The following is a 7,242-nucleotide window of genomic DNA, read 5'->3' on the forward strand; positions in this document are numbered from 1 at the left end:
TTGCTGGATGGCAGAAGGCAGATGATGACAGCTTCCAAAAAGGGGAGATTGATTGTTTTCTTTTAAAATGGTTTTATTAACCAAGTTACGATTTCTTCAATGCACACAATACAGATAATAAAAAATAAAAATAAAATCATTGATAATCTTGCCACCCAGGGGTAATCACTGCCAACACCTTGTGTATATATTGTACACTTTTCACTTTAATCATGTTTTGCATAGAAAACACTCACGTACCAGCTAGGAAACATTTTTTCACATTTTAGAATTTCTGAAACCAGTATGCATCTCAGAATCAATGTATTCAGAAAGCAATATGTCATGGTTTAATTGGCAGTATCTTTCTTCTTAATGATGAATGAATTAATAGTCCATCTTACAATTGATGACTTCTTAGCTCTAACGAAATAGATACATGTTTAGAGAGACGGGATCATGCTATGTTACCTTACAGTGACATGAATTTTTCAATTAATACGTTATGAACATTATCCTAAGTCAATAGATGGAGCTCTACATGCTCATTTTTAATTGGTGAAGAATATTCCACCACACAGTTGTACTGTAGTTTACTTATCCATCCTCTATTTTGGTACATTTATTTCATTTCTATTTTTTAAAAAAAGCTGTAGTGGAAGAGGTGGTGTGTAGTGGGGAGGCTATCCATATTTGGGGCAGGAGTTACATGCGGACTGTCTGTAGTTTCTGCTCAATTTTGGTGTGAACTTAAAACTGCACTAAAAAATAAAGTCTATTAAAGAGAAATAAAAAAAAAATTATGAACAAATGCAAGTCTCACGGCACCAGCCCCAGATTCAAGGGGTAGAGAAATACCTCATGATAGGGGGAACCGCAAATTCGCATTGCAAAGGAGTGCATATACAGGAACAGGGGGGAATTTGTAGACGTTGTTTTTACCGACGACCACACTTGGGAAGGTATTAAACAGGGGAGAGGCATGATCAGATATGCAATATGGAAAGATCACCCCGGTGACTTTACAGAGAAGGAATTGGAAAGCAGCCTCACTGGACATAGAAAGAATATCAAGAAGCTATGGCCACAATCCTACTGGGCAGTGGGAGTCTGAAGAAGGATGAGTGACTAAGGATCTGGGAAGCAGCAGCCAGAGCAGTAGAAGGAAAGCCACTTAGAAAAGCAGAGAGGAGGGGAAATGTTCAAAGATGATTGAAATGTCAGAGATGATAAAGGTCAAGATAACCATAGACAGAAAAGATGCCCTTGTAATCGGCATCACGGAGGTTGATGCATTCTTTTTGGAACACTCTAAGAGTTACCACTCTAAGGTGGTCGAGGAATTTATGGGAGGTTTAATGAATTAAAGGACTTCAGAATGCTCTAAATCTACACAGAGGCATCTGAGAAATGCGAGACTGCTTGTGATTCCCCTCTACTGAGGAGGGGTTGCCTGCAAACCCCTCACAGCGCCTGAGGCTCTTCAGTGTGCTGGTGACAAGGACAGACTCAGCAAACGGACCCCACTGGAGGTGTGGGAACCTGAAGAAAGGCCACGTCTCACCCGGGGAGCTGTTTTTGAATAAGAAATTAAAACTTGAGTGGTGAGAAGAAAGGTAGCTAAGACCAGTAGTGACAATCAGGGGAAGCTTGTGGCCCCGTCTGTCTGCGGGCCACCCGCGTACCACCTTCTCCCTCCGCCCCAGCCTTCTGGCTTCCCCAGCGCTTGCTCTTGCCATCACCCCTCAGCACACGCTGTTCTTGGCCTGGCACACTCTGTCTGGCAGTAATATTGAGTGGTTGAGTAAGGCTCTGGGCAGGACGCTGGGCATAAATCCCACTGTGCCTCTTACGAGTTGTGTGATCTTGGCTAACATTCTCTGGGCCTCGGCTCCTTAAGCATAAAATTATAAATCTTGGCTTGCCATGTGGATTCAATAAATGGCTGCTATTATTGTTATTGTTGTTGTTATTTTCTAGAGCTTGTTCTGCCTTGCAGAGTCCCCGTTTGAAAGAGGAAGGGTGAGAGTGGGAACAAAGTGCCCCTAGAGGGCAGCACAGAGCCTTCACAGAATGTGGGAAGGACTATGCTGAGGATTCTAGCTCTTTCACCCGTTGACTATAAGTTTTTTTGTGGTTCAGTTTCCTGGTCTGTAAAATGGGGATAATAATAACTACCTGTTGGGTTGCTAGCAGGCTTAAGCATTAGCAGAGATTAGATTTATCTTCAAGTGACAGAAACCCCATAATAACAGTGGGTTAAATCTGATAGGTGTTTATTTCTCTCATGTAAAAGCCCAGAGGGTAATGGTCCGGGGCTGGTGGGATGGCTCTGCTCTGTAAGGTCCTCAGAGACCTGACCTTCTTCCTCATCACTATAAGGCCATCCTCTTGTTTTCATGGTCCAAGATGGCTTTCCAGCCATCAAACCCACGTTCCAAGCAGCAGGAGGGAGGAAAATCGATGACAAAGAGCAGAGAGTATCTCTGTACTGTCTCTTGAGGAAGTTTCCAGAAAGCTGCCATAAGACACTTCTGATAACACTCCACTGGCCCGAACTTACTCATGTGACTTCACCCACCAGACAGAAGGCCAGAAAATGAAGGCTTTATTCTGTCCAGCCATGAACAAGCTAAAAATGCTGTTCCTTTAGACGAAGACAAGAATGAGTATTGGAGAGACAGCTAGCTGGTTCTGGCACACGCGTGCCATTTAATCCTTGGCATGTAGTGAGAGCGCAACAGATGTCTGTTGTCATCATTATTATTATCCAATGACATACGCTTTGCTCCTGTGAGGATCAGTGTGGCCTCCTCAGTAGGAAGACTCTCAGCTCTGAGGTTCGTGGGACTCCACTGTTCTGGTCCCCGGAGGCCAGGAGCAATCCTGTGACTGTGAGGCCAGATGTGTTCCCCAAGATATCCCTCCAAAGGCTTCACCCAGGTGTTTTAAATTATATGAAATTGTGTTATTTCTATAAATTGGGACATATGCTCTTCAGAATGTTTTGGGGTGAAAATGTCTGTGGTCTTCACGGTTTAAAAGAGAGTCTAGTCTTTGAATCGAATAGAAAGTTCATTGTGTAGTTTAAAAAATACCTGAGAGAAATATAGTTTATCTGAATAAATTATATATGGAAGAAAAAAAGTTGGTAGAATTAGATGCAAAGCCGCATAAATGATAGTGTTTGAAAATGTAGGTATTAACATGCGGTTTTCCTCTTGAGTTAATTTTACTCAAGTAAGATTAAATTTATGAGATGTCACCAAACTGGGCCTGTGCTTGTATATTTTGAATCAGAAACTTCAAAATGAATATGAAATGTCAGAGCCAGGTAAGTAGTGTTTTCCACGTCCATTCTACTGGGCAGAGTCAGACTAGGGAGAGTTGTGAGAGTCACTGAGGGCACAGAATTTAAGAAGGCAGCACTCTCAGGGTCATGCAAGTACCAGGTGTGTGTGGGGGTCTCATTCACCTCACTCTAGTCCTGTCCCTGCCATTCAATGGATAGTGTTTAAAAAAAGATTATTTTTTTGTTGACTTTTTAAAGAGACAGTCTTTTCTTTAAGGATTTTGCATTGAAAAATTCAAAATGTGTAAAGGTTTTAGAATATACCAATTAATATTTAAAGAAACTGTAGAAGAATCACCAGAAATAATCTGAACAAATGAGACAATTCAGTTAATACTATTGAAACATTACTAAAGTAATTCCAGGAAACATGGTTTATGCAATATAATAAAACCACTTAGATACTGTCAGATAAGAAAATTGACTTCTCACTTTTTTAAGTGGTATAAATAATTAACAATATTCAATTACTTCTGTTCTTTTCATGAATTCATGACTACATAAAAATTAATATAGCAATTCATAATGTAATATATCTTCTCTTTAAATGTTTCTTACAAAAGTGTTGTGTTTTGTTTTGTTTTTAAGAGATTTTTCATTCACAAGTTAAACAACAATCCATCCAAAGGAACTGGTAACTTATTGGCTCAGAGCAAACAATGAGTTCAGGATGCAGCAATCGCTATTTCTAAAACACAAAACAGGGAAAATTCTCAGAAGGTACATTGCAAAAAGCTCTACTCCACATATGGCCACAAAACTGGAACATTCGACAATTTTACTGGTGATGTCAATGGGAGTCCAGATGTTCCCAAATTCTACTACTCGACTTGAACTCTCATTTTAGGCTCTGTGTTTTGCTTTTCCAATTTTGCTAATGACCCAAACATGATTCAAATCCTTGATGGATTGACTATAGTCAAGGGCATATTCTACAACAAATTGGTCTGGAATTTCAAATCCAACACTGTCTGATCTGCATCTACTCGTTTGGGGGGTCTCTTTCACAGCAAACTTGCAATGCTGACTGTCTTGGGATTATACTGCCTGACTAAGGAAAGCAAGATTGCATTGTTTTGCCAATGTCAATTATATCTTTAGTAATCAAGACATTCTTTCCAGTTAAAGTTGCAAAATCATCTCCATAAATTACTTTTATAGCCCCAATTGAATGGTCATTAAGGTAGCTCTTCAGTCTGATAAAATCTGCAGTCATGGGATGGATATATCACTATTTCTATTCAGTGCTTCGCTATAATCCAGCAAGTCAGCAGAGACCTTACAGCCTCCTCACCCTGGGCCACCCAGAGGGCTACCATGTGATAGCCTCCCATCTTCATAGAATTTCAACAGTGAGCCACTTTGTCCTGTCCATGATTAGTCCGTGAAGAATAAATACATTTTCTAAATCCACGATGTAATGATTAGATATGCAAAATAAATCTAGGTCATAACCCGGTTCAACATCATTAATCATGATGAAGGACTGTGGGCCGCCATGATGGAACTGGCTGAGGAGGAGGAGTACAAAAGATTGTTTTTGCTAGCTGTTTGAAATTCTCATGCTGTTAACATGGGTTGGATGATCAGGCCATCTCATAGCAGCCTGTATAACCCCTTAACTAGACTGGTTTAGTAGAAAGGAGACTGGACTTGAACACAGGGTGGCCAATTTGTCTTGGTTTGCCCCTGACTGTCCCAGTGTTAGCACTGAAAGTCCCTCATCCTCAGAACCCCCTCAGTCACAGACAAATAGGACAATTGGTCATCCTAACTTGGAGACAGATTCCCAAGTCTGCCATTAACTATTAGTTGTGTGAGTTTGACTACGTTGCTTCATTTCTCAGAGTTTGCTTTCTTGTGGGTAAAACAGAGGCAGTGGCACCTCTCTTCCAGGCCTGTTGTGAAGGTCTGGGGTGAAAACAGGGCCTCATTCTTGGCTTCTGGTATCAAAGCACTGCTCACTCCTGGGGACTCAGTGTGATGGTCTGCCTCTCAGTGAGAGGGGTCCTCCACCCCATACTGCTCTGGCTTACTTTGATATCTCAAGTGTTTGTGACTCAGATATTTGAAACCCAAGGACTCCTTTTCTCTACTTAATAAAAGAAAATTCTGAGCCTCATAGTTTGAAATATTGCCCAACCTGAGGCCTGACACCTGATTATGCTGACAAACATACCCCGTGTTTGGTTATGAGGCTGTAGTACATCTTTGAGTTTTTAATGTATTCAGTGTCACATCAGGGGAGTTTATAAGAAAAGCCCTTGATGTTTAAATCCATTTATAGGGAAGCACATTTTTGAATTACAACATGGATGTCACCTGATTTTCAAGAAAGGAGAAGCAAGGCCAAGTTTCAAACTTGAGCAAGGGATCTGGGCTGTCTCATTTTCTGAGACATTAATATTTAAAGGAACCTTAGAAGGAGAATCACCAGAAATAATCTGAACAAATGAGAAAAATCAGTTAATACTATTGAAACACTACTAAAATAATTCCAGGCTTTATGACCCAGGCTTATACCAGTCATTAAAGACATTTAACCTGGAAGCTGCTGACTGGCTCTGCTGTAAATGTTGGGGATGGATTTGAAGGGCAATTGGTCAGTTTTTCTGTGTGCTCCATTTTGTATTTAATTTCTTTGCTGAAGACTAATGGCTATTTTTGAGCAAAGGCAAGTGGATAAAAACTTAGAAAAGGAGAGGATAAGTGTTGCTGAGTGGGTGAAACAGGTCGATGGGATTTGGGTATAATAACATTCTGGAAAGTTAAAAATGCCAAACAAAAGGAAGGTCCTACTGAACTATTTCTTCAAATCCAAGAAACTCATTCATTTCACATTTTCACACTTCAAAAGTTCAGAGTATCTTAAATTTGGTCTGTTTTTTTTTTATGTTTTTTTTCCCTGTTATTTATTGATGGCGTATTTAAAAATTAACACACCCTTATAGTAAAGGAAATATGTTATTCTAAATTCTGATATCCCACCGCTTTCCACTTTTATTCAAGGCAAGAAAAGCCCTATGGTGATTAAATTCCATCATCTCTGCATAAAAGGAAAAAGAAAACAAAAGAAAACTTAATATAGTTTGTAAAAGAAAAAATATAGCAGGTAGTAATCAGATTTAGGGGAGATGAATATTGAAGCCGAGAATTGGTACCAGACTGGGAGCTCACAAGAACCATTTTTTACTTAGTCCTGCTCTGTCTCCTATGGTGCTGTGTGACATGGATCAAATCCAGTTCCTCAGTTGTAGCTTAAACTTTCCCACTCAAAGTTGACTCTCCTAGATCTGTAAACTCTTTGAGCAAGACCCTTACTGACAGCACACTCTCCAAAAAGTCTTCGCTGGATGACTTAGAAATCTCCTTACTGGCAAACGGAAATGTTAACTTTGAAAACTTAGCAGCTAATGTAAGATTTCCCTGGTCAGATATCCTGAGGAATAAAACAGTTAAAAGCACCTGGTGAAGAAATGACACAGAGTGCGTTCTCAAAAATCATTAGTTCCCTCCCTTCTCCCTCCGGGGTCAGCTGCTCCTCACTTTCTACTTCACGGGGTGAAACCTCCCAAGGGATTGTGTTTTTTCATGTAGTCCAACACGGGCCTTGAAGAATAACAAAATCCTGATAATAATAATAATTGCAACAACAGCAGCAAGAACAGCCCAGTGCTGACCACTCTTGATACGCTCATTATCTCCCTCATCTTGACCACACTCCTGTGAGGTGGCTCCTATTGTGATTCCTTTTAAAAAGAGAACATGGGAGGAACAAAGCTTAGAAAGATTAAATAAAGTACCCAGGGACACCAACATGAACTGGTGGAGCTTGGATTTGAAGCCAGAGAGTCAGACTCCAGAGCCTCAATCTTAGTCATCTTAGAGTTGATAAGGAAGGTCTCAATAAA

At 40.3% G+C, this 7,242-nt stretch overlaps 1 pseudogene; it reads right to left on the reverse strand.

The window, feature by feature from the left end:
* Window positions 1–4,174: 4,174 nt before the first annotated feature.
* Window positions 4,175–4,808, reverse strand: LOC131409291 (hypoxanthine-guanine phosphoribosyltransferase-like; annotated as a pseudogene).
* Between the last annotated feature and the right edge of the window lie 2,434 nt (window positions 4,809–7,242).

Source organism: Diceros bicornis, chromosome 8, assembly GCF_020826845.1.
Source record: "Diceros bicornis minor isolate mBicDic1 chromosome 8, mDicBic1.mat.cur, whole genome shotgun sequence".
NCBI classification, from domain to species: Eukaryota; Metazoa; Chordata; class Mammalia; order Perissodactyla; family Rhinocerotidae; genus Diceros; species Diceros bicornis.